This window comes from Pseudophryne corroboree, chromosome 6, assembly GCF_028390025.1.
Source record: "Pseudophryne corroboree isolate aPseCor3 chromosome 6, aPseCor3.hap2, whole genome shotgun sequence".
Lineage (NCBI taxonomy): Eukaryota > Metazoa > Chordata > Amphibia > Anura > Myobatrachidae > Pseudophryne > Pseudophryne corroboree.
The window spans coordinates 553,663,607-553,687,141 of record NC_086449.1 but is presented as its reverse complement, the minus strand read 5'-3'; the positions used below and the strand labels follow the sequence as shown (position 1 = coordinate 553,687,141).

Below are 23,535 nucleotides of genomic sequence, written 5' to 3'. Positions count from 1 at the left end.
AGATGAGTGCATCCAGAGATGTCAGTCTAGCAATAAGGCAGCATTTGACAGACATCCATTGAGTGATTACCACTCACTAGTGGGTAAGGTCTTAAACCAAACGGAATGTTGGATGTGCTCACAGGTACCTGTAAAACGAAATGATGCAGGATTAGTGCCATATTTTTTTTAGAGTTAGCTGAGATACTTGAATTACACAGAAAGGGGAGGGGACCGGTGGACAAGGAATATAATATAACTAGACCCCCTAGTCTTAAGATCCACCAGTACCATAGATAAATCCTTGGTATGTTTAAATCTCACCAATTTCAGGAAATCAGGAAATTGGGATGTAATCAGGAACAATCAGACAATGGCTATTCACACATAGCAGATAAAGAGCTCATTAATATATGTGGAAGATAGGTTTATGAGTGGCTCTCCCCGAACTCCGAAGGTTTGTTATCTAGGAAGGACACTACTTATAACCCTTGTTCAATGATGAAATAGACCTAGCATACGTTCCAGAAATGGAAACAATGTTCAGGGAATGATAGGAATGTAAATCATGAAAATTTTATGTCTCTTTCACGACTTGTTTGTGTTTTCTCCCTCTACCCAGCAGAACCTCAATCGAATCCGAACATCAGTGTACAAAGACGTAGGTACATGTATGTGTGAAATCTTCATTCAAATCAGACATCATAGGCCATAGCACTGTCCCAGCATACTCTATAGGTTGAATGTTGTCCCACACCCAACCAGTGGTCCTGTGACCGCCGAGTGCATATAAAGGATGTCTCGTCCTCCTCCCTATCTTCCCCAAATATAGTCAAGTGTCTGATTTGTGAAATGAATACATACGTGTCTAGGTCACCGATTATTGTTTGAAATATTTTTTATGTTAATAATTTATGGCAGTTATTGTTTACTGCCAAAGGGTGGACTGTCAAAGTAAAAAATTACATAGAGAACATACAAACCCCATACATTATGAGTCGCTATGCTTGCGAATACGCACAGCGTGCACAGCAATATATGGTAACATACGCATTTACACAGACATGCCACAAAGATATATTCAACACATATTTCATACCACACATAAATTAAACATGTCAAGCACCAGACATTATAATAGGATTTTAGTACCTACCGGTAAATCCTTTTCTCTTAGTCCGTAGAGGATGCTGGGGACTCCAAAAGGACCATGGGGTATAGACGGATCCGCAGGAGCTTGGGCACACTATAAAGACTTAAACTGGGTGTGAACTGGCTCCTCCCTCTATGCCCCTCCTCCAGACCTCAGTTAGAAAACTGTGCCCAAGAGTGATGGGTCACACACTAGGGGAGCTCTCCTGAGTTTCTCTGAAAGACTTTATTGTTAGGTTTTTTATTTTCAGGAAGACCTGCTGGCTACAGGCTCCCTGCATCGTGGGAGTGAGGGGAGAGAAGCAGGACCTACTTCTGTGAGTTTCAAGGCTCTGCTTCTCGGCTACTGGACACCATTAGCTCCAGAGGGTTCGATCACTTGGTGCGCCTAGCTGCTTGTTCCCGGAGCCACGCCGGTAATCCCCTCACAGAAGCCAGAAGAAAGAAGCCGGGTGAGTATGAGAAGAACAGAAGACTTCAGTGACGGCAGAAGACTTCAGTAACGGAGGTAACAGATCGTGCTACACTCCATGCTCCCACACACACATAAATTAAACATGACAAGCACCAGACATTATAATGTATTTATATAATAGAGTTTAACATCAGATGTATGTGTATTGTTGGAGCGGAGCAAGATGGACATTTCGTGCTTGGTGTCAAAGTAACCAGACTAATGTGTGGATTAATTTGATGCCTGTGATTAAGTTGTAGCACATTGCCATGAGTAAATATGATTAAATGTAGGAATATGAAGTCACTTTTACTGGAACAAAAGAATATATTCAAAGGAGCATGTGATGGACAGGAAACCAGAAACCAGCAACAAAAGCCCTAACACTGACCAATGACTCATCATGAATGAGAAAGTTCCCTCCCCTAGACCAATAACAGAGAGATCTGTACGCCCCCAACAGACTCAGAGTATAGCTGATCCCACACAGAAGAGTTTCCTGTTCTGTTACTCTCCTGGGTCCTGAGCGAGATGATGTGTTGGTGATACTCTGCTGATGTTAGCTGGTGTTGAGGCAGAGTTAAAGATGGAAGAACCGAAACAGCACTGTACTCGTGGGTAAGCGTTGTCGCAACCCGGCAGAGAGTTGTTGGAGTGACTCTTTCTAAGGTACGTATAAGACGCTGTTTAGAAAAATCACTCAAAAAATAGTAAGACCATAAAAATAAAATAAGAAAGCTTAGGGCTGCCAAGAACCAGCAGCCCTCTGACCATGGTCCAGCTCCTGCCGTGCCAAACAAAAAACTGATTTGCTTGAGCAAGGAGGCGGGGATATATGGACGGGCCCAGTTACATGCTGGGAGGCCGGAAAAGCTTTGACCGATTGGTGCAAATCCACTGTCGCTTCATCATACTGTATCTCAATGTTATCCTGTGGATAACCTGTGAACCCTGCTGGAGAAAAGAATGGTTTGTTAGTGCCACAGGCATTGTTGAGGGCATATAGGGATAAGCATAATGTTGAGTACTCCGTAAAATAAATTAAACATAGATAATGCAAGTTTTGTGAATTAGAATAGGTAATATAACAGGTTGGCCGGATTAGCCACTGTAATTAATGCTCAAGGAAAAGTGCTAGTAGTCTCGGATGCCCGAGGCTATTCAATTACTGAACCATTTCTTTGCACATTAACCCATAGATTGGGATAAGTGCCCAGAGCTATGGGTTAACACATTCCAATGCCCGGGATAATAGCACTTACTCAGGGCCGTTTCTTGGGGCAGGCGAGCAGTGCAACCGCACTGGGCGCCCGCCACGGCACTAACTGTGGCTCCCTGCTTCCCCCTCCTATTTCTCCCCGAGTAACCCGCTCGGGGGGGGGGGGGGCGGAGTTTCACGGAATGACGCGGTTGCGTCGTTACGTCACGACGCAACCCCGTCACTCCGCAAAACTCCCCCCCCTCCGAGCGGAGTACAGAGGGGGATCCAAGTTAGGAAGAGGGAAAGGCCGGCGCGAGGAGCGACTGGTGAGGTGGGCCGAAGAGCGGTAATCGCCTCTGTAAGTATTCTCTCTCTCTCTCTCTCAATGTGTAAAATGGGGACACCTGCCGTAATGTCTGAAATGGGGACTCTTGCCTGCCGTAGTGTGGGGATTTAATGTATCAAGGGCATTGCGGTGTGTGGCATAATATGGTGCAGGGGGCATTACTGTGTGGGGCTTAAGATGGTAGAATTTTTTTTTCCTGTGGTGGTCGTGATCTGTTGGAGCAGGGTCAAAAACTGGATTGTGAGGCAGTCTTTTCAGACGAGGCCATGCCCATTTAAATGAGGCCACACCCATTTAGATGAGGCCATGCCCCCTTGCTGGGTGCTGCGCAAGTTTTTTTTTTATCTAGGTGTGTGTGTGGGGGGGGGGGGAGCACATTTTTTTATGTCATGGGGGGGCGCATTCTTAAATCTCGCACTGGGATCCAAATTGGCTAGAAACAGCCCTGCACTTACTGAGGATTTCTGTTCAAGCCTCCCTCAGGCTTGAACAGAAATCCACATTAAGTGCAGGCTGCTAGCTAATTGTGGGATGCAATTGAATAGTTGCGGCCACTGCATAAGTCCACAGCTAACTGATCCGGCTCTAAGTCTTTTACATTTACACACTTGTTAACAATGTTTTTAAAAAAAGACATCTCAATACTATTACAAATATTCAGCATTAAAAGGTTTCAACCATAAATACAGTATAAAATAAATGAACTTTAATGACATTTTCATAGCAGTCTCCACAACAGTAAATAAATTGTCAGTATGCAAAATTCTGAGTAAGTGGGAAATTATCTAATATATTGGATGTAAAAATGGACATATTCAAATCTTGTCCCCTTTAATTTAAATACCACAAGTAATGTACTTTAGCAATCCAAAATCAGAGTATATATTCCATGTTACTATACATCACGACTGTGTATTTTAGGGCCAATGTTTACTGTAAGTCAGTAACAAATGTTTTCATTCAGCTATTGTGTAAGAACAATGCTCTAGCACGCGATATTCATGCTGGTGTTGACACTTTGCACTTACCCAACTGAGGAAAAAATATAGGAGACATTACTTGTGATTCAACATGATAATGACAAAAACATCAATACACAAGCTGTAATTTGTGGAACCTACGTTGCCCCCTGCTCACTGGAATTATAAGGTCCATGCAGCTGTAAATCTACAGTGGATCTCAGGACTTGCAACTGTGTCTACTTACATTTATTCCACTAAATTCAACAATATATAAATAGGCTATATAAAATCTGTACTCCGACATTACGTGGTTACAATTGTTTTAAGAAATAAACAGAATTTACATTCCTATAAATAAGAATTTGCTCACCGGTAATTCTATATCTCGTAGTCCGTAGTGGATGCTGGGAACTCCGTAAGGGCCATGGGGAATAGACGGGCTCCGCAGGAGACTGGGCACTCTAAAGAAAAGATTAGGTACTATCTGGTGTGCACTGGCTCCTCCCTCTATGCCCCTCCTCCAGACCTCAGTTAGGGAAACTGTGCCCGGAAGAGCTGACATTACAAGGAAAGGATTTTTGGAATCCAGGGTAAGACTCATACCAGCCACACCAATCACACCGTACAACTTGAGATAACCTTACCCAGTTAACAGTATGAACAACAACTGAGTCTCACTCAACGGATGGCTCATAACAATAACCCTTATTTAAGCAATAACTATATACACGTACTGCAGAAAGTCTGCACTTGGGACGGGCGCCCAGCATCCACTACGGACTACGAGAAATAGAATTACCGGTGAGTAAATTCTTATTTTCTCTGACGTCCTAGTGGATGCTGGGAACTCCGTAAGGACCATGGGGATTATACCAAAGCTCCCAAACGGGCGGGAGAGTGCGGATGACTCTGCAGCACCGAATGACCAAACACAAGGTCCTCCTCAGCCAGGGTATCAAACTTGTAGAACTTTGCAAAGGTGTTTGAACCCGACCAAGTAGCCGCTCGGCAAAGCTGTAAAGCCGAGACCCCTCGGGCAGCCGCCCAAGAAGAGCCCACCTTCCTTGTGGAATGGGCTTTTACTGATTTTGGATGCGGCAATCCAGCCGCAGAATGAGCCAGCTGAATCGTGCTACAGATCCAGCGAGCAATAGTTTGCTTTGAAGCAGGAGCACCCAGCTTGTTGGGTGCATGCAGGATAAACAGCGAGTCAGTCTTCCTGACTCCAGCCGTTCTGGAAACATATATTTTCAAAGCCCTGACTACGTCCAGCAACTTGGAGTCCTCCAAGTCCCGAGTAGCCGCAGGCACCACAATAGGTTGGTTCAAATGAAACGATGATACCACCTTTGGGAGAAATTGGGGACGAGTCCTCAATTCTGCCCTGTCCATATGGAAGATCAGATATGGGCTTTTACATGACAAAGCCGCCAATTCCGACACACGCCTAGCCGATGCTAAGGCCAACAGCATGACCACTTTTCACGTGAGATACTTTAGTTCCACGGTCTTAAGTGGCTCAAACCAGTGGGATTTCAGGAAATCCAACACAACGTTAAGATCCCAGGGTGCCACTGGTGGCACAAAAGGGGGCTGAATATGCAGCATTCCCTTAACAAACGTCTGAACCTCAGGCAGTGAAGCCAGTTCTTTTTGAAAGAAAATGGATAGGGCCGAAATCTGGACCTTTATGGACCCCAATTTTAGGCCCATAGTCACCCCTGACTGTAGGAAGTGCAGGAATCAACCCAGCTGGAATTCCTCTGTAGGGGCCGTCCTGGCCTCACACCAAGCAACATATTTTCGCCATATACGGTGATAATGCTTTGCTGTCACGTCCTTCCTAGCCTTTATCAGCGTAGGAATAACTTCATCCGGAATGCCTTTTTCCGCTAGGATCCGGCGTTCAACCGCCATGCCGTCAAACGCAGCCGCGGTAAGTCTTGGAACAGACAGGGCCCTTGTTGCAGCAGGTCCTGTCTGAGAGGCAGAGGCCATGGGTCCTCTGTGCGCATTTCTTGCAGTTCCGGGTACCAAGTCCTTCTTGGCCAATCCGGAACAATGAGTATTGTTCTTATTCCTCTCTTTTTTACTATTCTCAGTACCTTGGGTATGAGAGGAAGAGGAGGAAACACATATACCGACTGGTACACCCACGGTGTCACTAGGGCGTCCACAGCTATCGCCTGAGGGTCCCTTGACCTGGCGCAATATCTTTTTAGCTTTTTGTTGAGGCGGGACGCCATCATGTCCACCTGTGGCAGTTCCCATCGTTTTGCAATCTGTGTGAAGACTTCTTGATGAAGTCCCCACTCTCCCGGGTGGAGGTCGTGTCTGCTGAGGAAGTCTGCTTCCCAGTTGTCCACTCCCGGAATGAACACTGCTGACAGTGCTTGCACGTGATTCTCCGTCCACCGAAGAATCTTTGTGGCTTCCGCCATTGCCATCCTGCTTCTTGTGCCGCCCTGGCGATTTACATGGGCGACCGCCGTGATGTTGTCTGACTGAATCAGCACTGGCCGGTTTCGAAGCAGGGGCTTGACTCAGGGCGTTGTAAATGGCCCTTAGTTCCAGTATATTTATGTGTAGAGAAGTCTCCAGACTTGACCACAGCCCTTGGAAGTTTCTTCCCTGAGTGACTGCCCCCCATCCTCGGAGGCTGGCATCCGTGGTCACCAGGACCCAGTCCTGTATGCCGAACCTGCGGCCCTCGAGAAGGTGAACACTCTGCAGCCACCACAGAAGAGACATCCTGGCCCTTGGGGACAGGGTGATCAGCCGATGCATCTGAAGATGCGATCCGGACCACTTGTCCAACAGATCCCACTGAAAGATCCTTGCATGGAACCTGCCGAAGGGAATGGCTTCGTATGAAGCCACCATCTTTCCCAGGACTCGCGTGCAGTGATGCACCGATACCTGTTTTGGTTTCAGGAGGTCCCTGACCAGAGATGCTAATTCCTGGGCCTTCTCCACCGGGAGAAACACCTTCTTCTGTTCTGTGTCCAGAATCATGCCCAGGAAAAGCAGACGCGTCGTAGGAATCAGCTACGACTTTGGAACATTCAGAATCCAGCCGTGCTGTTGCAACACTTCCTGAGAGAGTGCTACGCTGATCAACAACTGCTCTCTGGACCTCGCCTTTAGGAGGAGATCGTCCAAGTACGGGATAACTATAACTCCCTTCTTCTGAAGGAGTATCATCATTTCGGCCATTACCTTGGTAAATATCCTCGGTGCCGTGGACAGGCCAAACGGCAACGTCTGGAACTGGTAATGACAGTCCTGTACCACAAACCTGAGGTACTCCTGGTGAAGTGGGTAAATGGGGACATGCAAGTGAGCATCCTTGATGTCCAGCGACACCATAAAATCCCTCTTCCAGGCTTGCAATAACCGCTCTGAGCGATTCCATTTTGAACTTGAATTTCTTTATATAAGTGTTCAAGGATTTTAAATTCAGAATGGGTCTCACCGAACCGTCCGGTTTCGGTACCACAAACATTGTGGAATAGTAACCCCTTCCCTGTTGAAGGAGGGGGACCCTGATAATCACTTGCTGGAGGTACAGCTTGTGAATTGCCGCCAGTACTACCTCCCTTTCCATGGGGGAAGCTGGCAAGGCTGATTTGAGGTAACGGCGGGGGGGGGGGGGGGCGGGGGGGGGAGTCGCTTCGAATTCCAGCTTGTATCCCTGAGATACAATTTGTACAGCCCAGAGATCCACCTGTGAGCGAACCCACTGGTTGCTGAAGTTTCGGAGACGCGCCCCCACCGCACCTGGCTCCGCCTGTGGAGCCCCAACGTCATGCGGTGGACTTAGTGGAAGCAGGGGAGGACTTTTGTTCCTGGGAACTGGCTGCATGGTGCAGTTTCTTACCTCTACCCCTGCCTCTGGCAAGAAAGGATGCGCCCCTGACCCTCTTGCCTTTCTGAGAACGAAAGGACTGCATTTGATAATACGGTGCTTTCTTAGGCTGTGAGGAAACCTGAGGCAAGAAAGTCGACTTTCCAGCTGTCACTGTGGACACGAGGTCCGATAGACCGTCCCCAAACAAATCCTCACCCTTATAAGGCAAAACCTCCATGTGTTTTTTAGAATCAGCATCTCCTGTCCATTGCCGAGTCCATAAGACCCTCCTGGCAGAAATGGACATAGCATTAATTCTAGAGCCCAGCAGGCAAATGTCCCTCTGAGCATCCCGCATATATAAGATGACGTCTTTTATATGGCCCAGGGTTAGCAAAACAGTATCCCTGTCGAGGGAATCTATGTCGTCTGACAGAGTATCTGTCCATGCTGCTACAGCACTACACATCCAGGCTGAAGCAATAGCAGGTCTCAGTAGAGTACCAGTGTGTGTATACACTGACTTCAGGATAGCTTCCTGCTTTCTATCCGCAGGCTCCTTTAGGGCGGCCGTATCCTGAGACGGCAGGGCCACCTTTTTAGATAAGCGTGTCAGCGCCTTGTCCACCCTAGGGGATGTTTCCCAACGTAACCTGTCCGTTGGCGGGAAAGGGTACGCCATCAGTAACCTCTTAGAAATCACTAGTTTCTTATCAGGGGAACTCCACGCTTCTTCACATAATTCATCAGATGGGGGAAAAGTCACTGGCTGCTTTTTCTCCCCAAACATATAAACCCTCTTGGTATTAACAGGGTTAATCTCAGAAATGTGTAATACATCTTTCATTGCAATAATCATGTATCGGATGGCCTTGGTCATTTTAGACTGTAAATGTGCCTCATCATCGTCGACACTTGAGTCGGACTCCGTGTCGACATCTGTGTCAACCATCTGAGATAGAGGGCGTTTATGAGCCCCTGACGGATTCTGAGTCGCCTGGGCAGGCGCGGGCTGAGACCCCGGCTGTCCCAAGGCTGCAGCGTCATCAAACCTTTTATGTAAGGAGCTTACATTGTCGTTTAAGACCTTCCACATATCCATCCAATCAGGTGTCGGCCCCGCGGGGGGCGACACCACACTTATCTGCCCTTGCTCCGCCTCCACGTAACCTTCCTCATCAAACATGTCGACACAGCCGTACCGACACACCGCACACACACAGGGAATGCTCAGACTGAGGACAGGACCCCACAAAGTCCTTTGGGGAGACAGAGAGAGAGTATGTCAGCACACACCACAGCGCTATATAACACAGGGATTTTCACTTATAATAAGTGATTACCCAATAGCTGCCTTATATGTTTTATTTGCGCCTAAATTTATGTGCACCCCTCTCTTTTTTACCCTTCTTGTACCTGGATACTGCAGGGGAGAGCCTGCGGAGCTGCTTCCAGCGGAGCTGTGAAGAGAAAATGGCGCTGGTGTGCTGAGGAAGAAGGCCCCGCCCCCTCAGTGGCGGGCTTCTGTCCCGCTTTCTGTGTAAAAAAATGGCGGGGTTTTTTACATATATACAGTGCCAGACTGTATATAATGTATTTTATTGCCAAAAGGTACTTCAATTGCTGCCCAGGGTGCCCCCCCCCAGCGCCCTGCAGTGACCGGAGTGTGTAAGTGTGCTGGGAGCAATGGCGCACAGCTGCGGTGCTGTGCGCTACCTTAAATGAAGACAGGAGTCTTCTGCCGCCGATTTCGTCGTCTTCAAGCTTCTGTTCTTCTGGCTCTGCGAGGGGGACGACGGCGCGGCTCCGGGAACGGACGATCGAGGACATGTGCCTGTGTTCGAACCCTCTGGAGCTAATGGTGTCCAGTAGCCTAAGAAGCACAAGCTAGCTGCAAGCAGGTAGGTTTGCTTCTCTCCCCTTAGTCCCACGTAGCAGTGAGTCTGTTGCCAGCAGAAGCTCACTGAAAATAAAAAACCTAATAAATACTTTCTTTACTAGTAAGCTCAGGAGAGCCCACTAGGAGCACCCAGCTCTGGCCGGGCACAGATTCTAACTGAGGTCTGGAGGAGGGGCATAGAGGGAGGAGCCAGTGCACACCAGATAGTACCTAATCTTTCTTTTAGAGTGCCCAGTCTCCTGCGGAGCCCGTCTATTCCCCATGGTCCTTACGGAGTTCCCAGCATCCACTAGGACGTCAGAGAAAAAATGTTCTCTGATTTTTCAAAAAGTACCAAGCAAAGAATAGAGAAATAACGTGTTAGCTGCAATGTTAAAACAGTAAGGCCTTGTAAATGCTGATGTTACAAAAGCATAGTTTATATTCATTATTAATCGCAGAAATAAATCTACGCAATATTGGCCTGTACACAAACACTTTCTCACAAATGTTCACCATTTACCAATGTTGAAGTTGCAAAGAATTGGAGTTCTTTGGCACTTGCTGTTTATTCATATCAGGACTGATGTGACCTCTTTTTGACCACGTTGAACACTGCATTTAATATTGCAGATTCTCCTGTGTTTTATTAATAGGGGCCTGATTCTGATTTGGAAGTAAAGAAAAAAAACATGTAAAAAACAAAACAACCCTGCTGCAGATAGGGCCAAATGTAACATGTGCCAAGAAATTTAAGGGCCCTACACACTTGCCGATGTGTGCAGCAGACATGAACAATCTCGTTCAGTAATGTGTAGGCACCAACGATGAACGATGCGCGGCCCCGCGGTCGTTCATCGTTGATGTCGGGTCGTTTATGCCTGCAAGCCAATATGGACAATATCGTCCATGTTAGCATGCAGGGCTATGGGGCGGGTGACATCAGGGAGTAAAGAAACTTCACTCTCCCCATCAGCCGCCGGGTCATCCGTATCGGCCACCTCGGCGGCAAATGTGTAGGGGGCATTCGATGTAGGTGGGGCGTCTCCAAACTGTAATCTAAATTGTAGTGTAAAAATAAAGCTGTCTAACATTTGTGGGCTACATGCAAAAGCAGAAAGTATTTACCATGCACAGAAAAATAGAAAAAGTACTTGCTTCCCTTGTATTGTAATCAGGCCCAGGATGCTAAAGAAAATAAATGCAAGGCTCTGGCTATTACGATTAACAAGCATTACAACTACATCCTTTTCAAGTCCTGACAGTGAAAGTGAGAAAGTGTTTTAGTGCCATTTAAAAAAAGAAACAAAAAAAATTGCTAGAATGATTATTTTGAAATAACAAATGGTTATGTTGTAAGGACTGAGTGAGGCATTATTGAACTGTTGGAAACTGAATTTTGCTGCAGATAGATCAGTGTGAACAGGGCTGGGAATCAATTACTGTATCAACATACTAGGAGAGGTAAGGAGAGAAATGCGGGATGCAGTCAATTTACCAACAATCAAAATCCCGACGGTCAAAATACCGACAGCAATTTACAGACGGTCAAAATCCCGACAAGGTCAAAATTCCGATATGAGTTTTTCATGATTTTTTTCATTGAAACCGACTTGTTCATACTTCACCATCCCAGTGGACCTGGAGGGGGAATATAATCATGTGCCTGAAGCATGGTGAGCCATGCGAGGGGACGCGGTACACTTATATGGTGTCCATGTCAACCTATATCGATATACACACACAAAAATAATAATGAAAAACTAACGTCGGCATTTTGACCTGTCAACATTTTACATGTCGGTATTTTGACCTTGTCGGTATTTTAAATGTTGGTATTTTGTCCATGTCGGGATTTTGACCGTTGGTCAATTGCTGTCGGGATTTCGACCGTCTGGATTTTGATTGTACCAATCCCGAGAAATGCAACTGTTCCTCTGTTAAAACTGGATATAAAATAAGAATTTACTCACCGGTAATTCTATTTCTCGTAGTCCGTAGTGGATGCTGGGAACTCCATAAGGACCATGGGGAATAGCGGGCTCCGAAGGAGGCTGGGCACTCTAGAAAGATTTATGACTACCTGGTGTGCACTGGCTCCTCCCAATATGACCCTCCTCCAAGCCTCAGTTAGGACACTGTGCCCGGACGAGCTGACATAATAAGGAAGGATTTAGAATCCCGGGTAAGACTCTTACCAGCCACACCAATCACACCGTACAACTCGTGATACTATATCCAGTTTGACAGTATGAAAACAACTGAGCCTCTCAACAGATGGCTCAACAATAACCCTTTAGTTAACGATAACTATTTACAAGTATTGCAGACAATCCGCACTTGGGATGGGCGCCCAGCATCCACTACGGACTACGAGAAATAGAATTACCGGTGAGTAAATTCTTATTTTCTCTAACGTCCTAGTGGATGCTGGGAACTCCGTAAGGACCATGGGGATTATACCAAAGCTCCCAAACGGGCGGGAGAGTGCGGATGACTCTGCAGCACCGAATGAGAGAACTCCAGGTCCTCCTCAGCCAGGGTATCAAACCTGTAGAATTTTGCAAACGTGTTTGCCCCTGACCAAGTAGCTGCTCGGCAAAGTTGTAAAGCCGAGACCCCTCGGGCAGCCGCCCAAGATGAGCCCACCTTCCTTGTGGAATGGGCATTTACAGATTTTGGCTGTGGCAGGCCTGCCACCGAATGTGCAAGCTGAATTGTACTACAAATCCAGCGAGCAATAGACTGCTTAGAAGCAGGAGCACCCAGCTTGTTGGGTGCATACAGGATAAACAGCGAATCAGATTTTCTGACTCCAGCCGTCCTGGAAACATATATTTTCAGGGCCCTGACAACGTCTAGCAACTTGGAGTCCTCCAAATCCTTAGTAGCCGCAGGCACCACAATAGGCTGGTTCAGGTGAAACGCTGACACCACCTTAGGGAGAAATTGGGGACGAGTCCTCAATTCTGCCCTATCCATATGGAAAATCAGATAAGGGCTTTTACATGATAAAGCCGCCAATTCTGACACTCGCCTGGCTGAAGCCAAGGCCAATAACATGACCACTTTCCACGTGAGATATTTCAGATCCACGGTTTTTAGTGGCTCAAACCAATGTGATTTTAAGAAACTCAACACCACGTTGAGATCCCAAGGTGCCACAGGAGGCACAAACGGGGGCTGAATATGCAGCACTCCTTTCACAAATGTCTGAACTTCAGGTACTGAAGCTAGTTCTTTTTGAAAGAAAATCGACAGAGCCGAGATCTGTACTTTAATGGAGCCTAGTTTTAGGCCCATATTCACTCCTGCTTGCAGGAAATGCAGAAATCGACCTAGTTGAAATTCCTCTGTTGGGGCCTTTTTGGCCTCGCACCATGCAACATATTTCCGCCATATGCGGTGATAATGCTTTGCCGTAACATCTTTCCTGGCCTTAATAAGCGTAGGAATGACTTCTTCCGGAATACCCTTTTCCTTTAGGATCCGGTGTTCAACCGCCATACCGTCAAACGCAGCCGCGGTAAGTCTTGGAACAGACAGGGCCCCTGCTGTAGCAGGTCCTGTCTGAGCGGTAGAGGCCACGGGTCCTCTGAGAGCATCTCTTGAAGTTCCGGGTACCACGCTCGTCTTGGCCAATCCGGAACCACGAGAATTGTGTTTACTCCTCGCTTTCTTATTATTCTCAATACCTTTGGTATGAGAGGCAGAGGAGGGAACACATAAACCGACTGGTACACCCACGGTGTCACTAGAGCGTCCACAGCTACCGCCTGAGGGTCCCTTGACCTGGCGCAATATCTTTTTAACTTTTTGTTGAGGCGAGACGCCATCATGTCCACCTGTGGTTTTCCCAACGGTTTACCAGCATCTGGAAGACTTCTGGATGAAGTCCCCACTCTCCCGGGTGGAGGTCGTGTCTGCTGAGGAAGTCTGCTTCCCAGTTGTCCACTCCCGGAATGAACACTGCTGACAGTGCTAATACATGATTCTCCGCCCATCGGAGGATTCTTGTGGCTTCTGCCATCGCCATCCTGCTTCTTGTGCCGCCCTGTCGATTTACATGGGCGACTGCCGTGATGTTGTCTGACTGGATCAGCACCGGCTGGTGTAGGAGCAGGGATTTTGCTTGACTTAGGGCATTGTAGATGGCCCTTAGTTCCAGAATATTTATGTGAAGGGAAGTCTCCTGACTCGACCATAGTCCTTGGAAGTTTCTTCCCTGTGTGACTGCCCCCCAGCCTCGAAGGATGGCATCCGTGGTCACCAGGACCCAGTCCTGTATGCCGAACCTGCTGCCCTCTAGAAGATGGGCACTCTGCAGCCACCACAGTAGAGACACCCTGGTTCTTGGAGACAGGGTTATCAAGCGATGCATCTGAAGATGCGATCCGGACCACTGGTCCAACAGGTCCCACTGAAAGATTCTGGCATGGAACCTGCCGAAGGGAATTGCTTCGTAAGAAGCCACCATCTTTCCCAGGACCCGCGTGCAGCGATGCACTTATACCTGTTTTGGTTTCAGGAGGTCTCTGACTAGAGATGACAACTCCCTGGCTTTCTCCTCCGGGAGAAACACTTTTTTCTGGACTGTATCCAGAATCATACCCAGGAACAGTAGCCGTGTCGTCGGAACCAGCTGTGCTGGTGCAGCACCTCCTGAGATAGTGCTACTCCCACCAACAACTGTTCCTTGGACCTCGCTTTTATTAGGAGATCGTCCAAGTACGGGATAATTAAAACTCCCTTTTTTCAAAGGAGTATCATCATTTCCGCCATCACCTTGGTAAATACCCTCGTGCCGTGGACAGTCTAAACGGCAGCGTCTGGAATTGGTAATGGCAATCCTGTACCACAAATCTGAGGTACTCCTGGTGAGGATGGAAAATGGGGACATGCAAGTAAGCATCCTTGATGTCCAGGGATACCATGTAATCCCCCTCTTCCAGGCTCGCAATAACCGCCCTGAGCGATTCCATCTTGAACTTGAATTTTTTTATGTATGTGTTAAAGGATTTCAAATTTAAAATGGGTCTCACCGAACCGTCCGGTTTCGGTACCACAAATAGTGTGGAATAGTAACCCCGGCCTTGTTGAAGTAGGGGTACCTTGATTATCACCTGCTGGGAATACAGCTTGTGAATTGCCGCTAGCACCGCCTCCCTGTCTGAGGGAGCAATCGGCAAGGCAGATTTTAGGAACCGGTGGGGTGGAGACGCCTCGAATTCCAGTTTGTACCCCTGAGATACTATTTGAAGGATCCAGGGATCCACCTGTGAGCGAGCCCACTGATCGCTGAAATTCTTGAGGCGGCCCCCCACCGTACCAGGCTCCGCCTGTGGAGCCCCACCGTCATGCGGCGGACTTGGCAGAAGAAGCGGGGGAGGACTTTTGCTCCTGGGAACCTGCTGTTTGTTGCAGCCTTTTTCCCCTACCTCTGCCTCTGGATAGAAAAGACCCGCCTTTTCCACGCCTGTTTTTCTGGGTCCGAAAGGACTGAACCTGATAAAACGGCGCCTTCTTAGGCTGTGAGGGGACATGGGGTAAAAATGCTGACTTCCCAGACGTTGCTGTGGAAACTAGGTCCGAGAGACCATCCCCAAATAATTCCTCACCCTTATATGGCAACACTTCCATGTGCCTTTTAGAATCTGCATCTCCTGTCCACTGGCGAGTCCATAAGCCTCTCCTAGCAGAAATGGACAATGCACTAACTTTAGATGCCAGTCGGCAGATTTCCCTCTGTGCATCTCTCATATATAAGACTGAGTCTTTTATATGGTCTATGGTTAACAGGATCGTGTCTCTGTCTAATGTGTCAATATTTTCTGACAGTTTATCTGACCACGCAGCGGCAGCACTGCACATCCAAGCTGACGCAATAGCTGGCCTAAGTATAATGCCTGAGTGTGTATATACAGACTTCAGGATCGCCTCCTGCTTTCTATCAGCAGGTTCCTTGAGGGCGGCCGTATCCGGAGACGGTAGTGCCACCTTTTTAGACAAACGTGTGAGCGCTTTATCCACCCTAGGAGGTGTTTCCCAGCGTGACCTATCCTCTGGCGGGAAAGGGAACGCCATTAGTACCTTCTTAGGAATTACCAATTTTTTATCAGGGAAAGCCCACGCTTCTTCACACACTTCATTTAATTCATCTGATGGGGGAAAAACTACGGGTAGTTTTTTCTCCCCAAACATAATACCCTTTTTAGTGGTACCTGTATTTATATAAGAAATGTGTAACACCTCTTTCATTGCCTCAATCATGCAGTGAATGGCCTTAGTGGGCATCAGATTAGACTCATCGTCGTCGACACTGGTGTCAGTATCAGTTTCGACATCTGGGTCTGCGGTCTGAGGTAGCGGGCGTTTTAGAGCCCCTGATGACCTGTGCGACGCCTGGACAGGCACGAGCTGAGAAGTCGGCTGTCCCACATTTGGCATGTCGTCAAATTTCTTATGTAAGGAGTCTATACGTGCACTCATTTCTTTCCATAAGCTCAACCACTCAGGTGTCTGCCCCGCAGGGGGTGACATCCCTTCTAAAGGCATCTGCTCCGTCTCCACATCATTATCCTCATCAAACATGTCGACACAGCCGTACCGACACACCGCACACACACAAGGAATGCTCCAACAGAGGACAGGACCCACAAAAGCCCTTTGGGGGGACAGAGTGAGAGTATGCCAGCACACACCAGAGCGCTATATAATGCAGGGACTAACTGAGTTATGTCCCCTATAGCTGCTTTTTCTATATAATTTATACAGCGCCTAAATTTAGTGCCCCCCCCTCTCTTTTTTTTACCCTTTTCTGTAGTGTAGACAGCAGGGGAGAGCCAGGGAGCTTCCTTCCAGCGGATCTGTGAAGGAGAAATGGCGCCAGTGTGCTGCAGGAGATAGCTCCGCCCCTTTTCCGCGGCCTATTCTCCCGCTTTTTTCTGGATTCTGGCAGGGGTATTTTCCACATATATAGCCTCTGGGGCTATATATTGTGGTATATTTTTTGCCAGCCAAGGTGTTATAATTGCTTCTCAGGGCGCCCCCCCCAGCGCCCTGCACCCTCAGTGACCGGAGTGTGAAGTGTGTATGAGGAGCAATGGCGCACAGCTGCAGTGCTGTGCGCTACCTTGGTGAAGACTGATGTCTTCTGCCGCCGATTTTCCGGACCTCTTATTGCTTCTGGCTCTGTAAGGGGGACGGCGGCGCGGCTCCGGGACCGAACACCAAGGACTGGGCCTGCGGTCGATCCCTCTGGAGCTAATGGTGTCCAGTAGCCTAAGAAGCCCAATCCGGCTGCAAGCAGGCGAGTTCGCTTCTTCTCCCCTTAGTCCCTCGCTGCAGTGAGCCTGTTGCCAGCAGGTCTCACTGAAAATAAAAAACCTAAATCTATACTTTCTTTCTAAGGGCTCAGGAGAGCCCCTAGTGTGCATCCAACCTCGGCTGGGCACAAAATCTAACTGAGGCTTGGAGGAGGGTCATAGTGGGAGGAGCCAGTGCACACCAGGTAGTCATAAATCTTTCTAGAGTGCCCAGCCTCCTTCGGAGCCCGCTATTCCCCATGGTCCTTACGGAGTTCCCAGCATCCACTAGGACGTTAGAGAAATATTCATATTCTTTTAAAGCATTTATTTAGTTATTACTATAGTGCTAACAAATCTACATGAATTTTTTTTTTTTTTTTTATATCTTAATATTTTAGGAGTGCAATAAAATGACTAAACACTACAACGTTACATTAGGGAACACTAACCTGAGATAGATGAGACTACATACACTATTCAATCGGAAAATTGTGTGAATATCTTGACTAAGGGGAGGGGAGAGGGGGAATGTCAGCCCCATTCAGCTAATGGCATTTCACTGCTGAAAAAAACAAACCAGTTACCATCATCATTCATGACATACAGTAATTATATGGAAGTGAATCATGCCCCAACTATAAGTGATTTCTGAGCAAAAGAACTGCCTTTATATGCACCACTAGGCTATAAAGGATTTCATTAATTCATAGTCATGCAGCGACCTTATAATCATAGAAAATTCAGCAATAAAAACAATGTGGCTGCAGAATAACAAACAGTTGCTAAGAATACATTTTCTCATAATATTGCTCAAAATGTTTTTTTTACTTTGATGAATACTGTATGTATCTTGAGAAAACGCATCACCATTATGACTTGTTGGAAAACCACCCCCAAGATATAATACTGGAGTTTGTAGAGAACAAATTTCAAGGCCTTATTCTCCATTCTTCCCTTAGTTTATTTTAGTGTCACTAGTTCTATGTATCCATCTGAGGGCCAGTGCTGTACATCTCAGTTGCTACTATACCCATCTAGCACTGGCTAGGTTCACCCCTTGTGCCTGAAACAGACTCATTTATTTGTGGCCTGAATTATGAAACGTGCTGGCAACATTCTTTAAGAGATTCTGGTTTATGCTGCCACATTGGCAGTGCGCCGTTGCCGCAGATTTCTCGTTTGTACATTCACGGGGCAAATCTATTATTTGACCACATTACAAGTGCCCTCTATTGGATTGAGAACTGGGAACAATGGAGACCACTGGAGTACATTGAACTCATTGTGATTTTTATGGAACCAGCTTAAGATGACATATGCCTTCTGACAGTGTGCTAACTTACTACTAGAAGTAGCTACTATAGCTATTAGAAGATTGGTTAACTATGACTATAAAGGGATGCACATAGTTAAGAATATTCAGCAAAGCTGTGGCATTTAAATAATGTTTAGTTTGTGATGGGAACGCCCAATTTTATATCGGAATGGGCATGATTAAACAGTTGTATTATTCGCATTGGGTGATGTATCAATTTATATTGTATTGAGGAAAATGTCTGTGGATGACAAATGGCTGGAAAGTTAATTTATTTGCTGGAATGTACTCATACACACCAGAAGTCCAAAGACAAAATGCTAATAGCCCTAGAATCCTGTATGGAACAGTCATCAGAGGTTGGAGTTAATGTATAACATAGCAGGGGTTCAACCTACAAACCCAGAGAAAGACACATTGGGGTATATTTACTAAAATTCGTAATTTCCCGTTTGAGGTCAAAGTTCAATCACGAATGACATCGAAAGTGTAAAGTTGCAACTTTTTGAATTTAGTACGACTAATTTACTAAGCTGTCGTATTCTGCATTTTCGGATTTACCAATGTCGATTTCATTCGTTTTTTTTGGCAGTGTTTTACGTGAGTGACTTGTAAAACACTGCCGACTTTAATACAATGAATCTCGGCCGGATCTGAGAGATCCGTGCTGGGCTTCATTGTGCACCTTTGTAAAAAATGAAATCAGTGTTAAATTCTTAAAAAAAATGGCGTGGGGTCCCCCCTCCTAAGCATAACCAGCCTCGGGCTCTTTGAGCCGGTCCTGGTTGCAAAAATATGGGGGAAAAAATGATCGGGTTCCCCCATATTTAAACAACCAGCACCGGGCTCTGTGCCTGGTCCCAAAAATACGGGGGACAAAAAGCGTAGGGGTCCCCCGTATTTCTGAAACCAGCACCGGGCACCACTAGCCAGATACATAATGCCACAGCCGGGGGACACTTTTATATAGGTCCCGCCGGCCCTGGCATTACATAACCAACTAGTCACCCCTGGCCGGGGTACCCTGGAGGAGTGGGGACCCCTTCAATCAAGGGGTCCCCCCCCTCCAGCCACCCAAGGACCAGGGGTGAAGCCCGAGGCTGTCCCCCCCATCCAAGGGCTGCGGATGGGAGGCTGATAGCCGTTTTGTAAAAAAATGAATATTGTTTTTAGTAGCAGTACTACAAGTCCCAGCAAGCCTCCCCCGCAAGCTGGTACTTGGAGAACCACAAGTACCAGCATGCGGTGGAAAACCGGGCCCGCTGGTACCTGTAGTACTACTACTAAAAAAATACCCCAATAAAAATACTTACCTATGTTCACACGAGGGTCGGTCCTCTTCTCCATGTAGAATCCATGGTGTACCTGTTGAAAAAATTATACTCACAAAATCCAGTGTAGAAGGCTCCTCTTGTAATCCATTTGTAATCCAGGTACTTGGCAAAAAAACAAAACAGACACCCGACCTCGCACTGAAAGGGGCCCCATGTTTTCACATGGGACCCCTTTCCCCGAATGCCAGAAACCCCCTCTGACTTATGTCTAAGAGGGTTCCATCAGCCAATCAGGGAGCGCCACATTGTGGCACCCTCCTGATTGGCTGTGTGCTCCTGTACTGTATGACAGGCAGCACACGGCAGTGTTACAATGTAGCGCCTATGCGCTCCATTGTAACCAATGGTGGGAACTTTGCGGTCAGCGGTGAGGTTACTTTCGGTCAACCAGTCATAGGGGGTTTCTGGCATTCGGGGAAAGGGGTCCCATGTGAAAACATGGGGCCCCTTTCAGTGCGAGGTCGAGTGTTTTGTTTTTTTGCCAAGTACCTGGATTACAAGAGGAGCCTTCTACACTGGATTTTGTGAGTATAATTTTTTCAACAGGTACACCATGGATTCTACATGGAGAAGAGGACAGACCCTCGTGTGAACATAGGTAAGTGTATGTGTATATGGAGGTGTGGATGTATGCATTAAAGTTTTACTTTCAAGGTGTGTGTCTTATGTTTTTATTGGGGTATTTTTTTAGTAGTAGTACTACAGGTACCAGCGGGCCCGGTTTTCCTCCGCATGCTGGTACTTGTGGTTCTCCAAGTACCAGCTTGCGGGAGAGGCTTGCTGGGACTTGTAGTACTGCTACTAAAAACAATATTCATTTTTTTACAAAACGGCTATCAGCCTCCCATCCGCAGCCCTTGGATGGGGGGGGACAGCCTCGGGCTTCACCCCTGGTCCTTGGGTGGCTGGAGGGGGGGGGGACCCCTTGATTGAAGGGGTCCCCACTCCTCCAGGGTACCCCGGCCAGGGGTGACTAGTTGGTTATGTAATGCCAGGGCCGGCGGGACCTATATAAAAGTGTCCCCCGGCTGTGGCATTATGTATCTGGCTAGTGGAGGCCGGTGCTGGTTTCAGAAATACGGGGGACCCCTACGCTTTTTGTCCCCCGTATTTTTGGAACCAGGACCAGGCACAGAGCCCGGTGCTGGTTGTTTAAATATGGGGGAACCCCCGACATTTCCCCCCCCATATTTTTTCAACCAGGGCCGGCTCAAAGAGCCCGAGGCTGCTTTTGCTTAGGACGGGGGACCCCACGCAATTTAAAAAAAAAAAAACACTTTCCCATCCCCTTCCCACTGATAAACATGCACGGATCTCATAGATCCGTGCATGCCTATCCAAACACGGGATAAAAAAGCAGGTCTGTTTTTTTTTTTAGCACTTTTTCACGAATTGTATTTCAGCACGGCAGTGTTTGGCTATTGTCGGCAGTGTTTGTGATTTGCACTTTTTAGTAAATTACCGATTTCTACCAAATTGCAGGCGTATTTGACCGATGGTGTATTGATTCGTAATTTTTTCCTAGGACTTCCAAAATATTACGAATGCCCTCATCACTGCCGAGATTTTTGCTTAGTAAATTCCCGACATGACACTTTGAAGAAAAAACGTCATCTCGGTCAAAATCGGGACCTTAGTAAATATACCCCAATGTCTACCAAGGTGTGAAACTTTCATCCTGGCCTGGTGTATAACTGAGCTAGAGTTTGTTGACACAGGCCTGGTCTTCAGGCTTCAAACAGTAACACAGATAAGAGCATCTGCCCCTGCTCGAGTAACCCAGAGACCCCATAGCATAACCTTAGAATCAATCAATTCTGGTTTTGGAAGGGTTAAAAGGAATCCTAAGTGGTGGATGCTGCAAGTGAGCTGCAGTTGGGTTAAATATGAGAAACACTCACATATAGTGTTCATTGTCGTGAAGGGATCCATAGGATCATGATGAAACCAAAACCACAGACAGAGACTTCACTTCCATACCATCGTTTGACACTGCGGGTGATCTGAACGTTGTTTTCTTCCCTTTATTTTATTTTTTTAAATTGTTATTAATTGTGTGACTATTTAAACTATTATAACCTTGTTCTCTTTTTACGTAAATATAAGCTTTGAAGATATTCTTAAATTAAATACAATAAATATCATCGTTCTGTGTTTTCTGATCCAAGTGGCCCATGTTACCTATTTTTTGAAGTGTAAATAATTGGGTGAAAGCTGAAGCTTGCCCTGGGCATTGTCTCAAAACGTCACTTCAGTTGGTGGTAGTAACCTTGTTGATTAACCACTCGCACTGAGATAATCAGAAGGCGGCGATTCTCAGATTGGCGTACCTGGAGAATCGGCGCGCCGGAGTTGTGAGAGTTGGTTGAAGTGTTGTGCATACAGAGATACTCTTCTGCTTACCAACTGTTATAACGCATAGTTATTTGAGATACTGTCTGCTTCAGGATGCAGTGGGCATCCTGACGGACAGTATCCCGATGGTCAGAAGACAGATGCCAGGAATGCTGACACCTGTCAGAATGTGGACACCGGAACCCCGAGTGTAAGTATGCCGGGAAGGGTTAGGCAGCGGGAGGAGAGGGTTAGTTTAGTTTAGTGCACCTTGCTAGAGTTTAGGCAGTCGAGATTCTGACTGCTGGCATCCCGTAGCCAACCCTCAGCTTCCTGTCAGCTTGAACCAATACTGCAATTCTCCTCTGAAGTTTTTCATTAACAAAGCTTTTTACCCCACAAAACTTTCATCTGTTGGATGTTATTCTGCTTTTCACATCATTCTCTATACATTTTAGAGACCCCCATAGATCAGCAGCTTCTGAGATACTCAAATAAACCCATCTATTACCAACAATCATTCATCAAAGTCACTTAGATAACATTTCTTCCTCATTCTAGTGTTTAGTTTGAACAACAACTGAACCTCTAGACCAGTGGTTCTCAAACTCGGTCCTCAGGACCCCACACAGTGCATGTTTTGCAGGTAACCCAGAAAGTGCACAGGTGTATTAATTACTCACTGATACATTTTAAAAGGTCCACAGGTGGAGCTAATTATTTCACTTGCGATTCTGTGAGGAGACCTGTAAAACATGCACTGTGTGGGGTCCTGAGCAGGGACGTGCAGTCAGGGGAGGCAGTGCCTCCCCTGTCATTAATGAGTAAAATAATACAAAGAAAATACTTATGACACATAAGTATCTTCTTTATTATTTTACCTATGTGGAAATCAGTTTGGGAGGCACCGATCGTGGTGCCTCCCGTAGTGATTAGGAAAGGTATGGGGAGCGGGGGGTGGGCGCGGGCGGGGCCTAGCAATGGGCAGGAAAAGCCCATTGAAATAACATGGGAAAGCGGCACCATTATTGGTGCCGCTTTCCTACAGGGACGTGCTTTCAACCTATGAAAGCACGTCCCTGTGAGTGAAGGCACAGCGATTGGCCAGCGGATCCGTCACTGGATCCGCTGTCAATCACTGTGTGGGCGTCGGTACCTGCGGAGGTGCGGGCGGCGGAGATGCAGGATGCGGCGGGCCGGGCGGCGGAGGTGCTGGCGGCAGAGAGGCGAGCGGCGGCGGGACGCGGCATTCAGACCTCTTGTGCAGAGTTTGGCAGCGGAAGCGGTACCCATTTCAAAAATGGCGCCTCAGCGTAATTTTTGAAATTCAAGATGGCCGCCGCGAGCCAATCATGGCTCGCCGCGTCATCGCCCTGCCCCCTCCCGCTGACTCATATAAGTCAGCGCGAGGCAGCGGCTGTC

At 47.1% G+C, this 23,535-nt stretch overlaps 1 long non-coding RNA gene across 1 annotated transcript; it reads right to left on the bottom strand.

The window, feature by feature from the left end:
• Positions 1-1,752: 1,752 nt before the first annotated feature.
• LOC134935443 (uncharacterized) lies at positions 1,753-17,688 on the bottom strand. Its single transcript, XR_010180143.1, has 3 exons — positions 17,580-17,688; positions 10,347-10,489; positions 1,753-2,539 (listed from the first exon to the last, which is right to left on the bottom strand). It is a non-coding gene; the product is annotated as an uncharacterized LOC134935443 (long non-coding RNA).
• Positions 17,689-23,535: the final 5,847 nt, after the last annotated feature.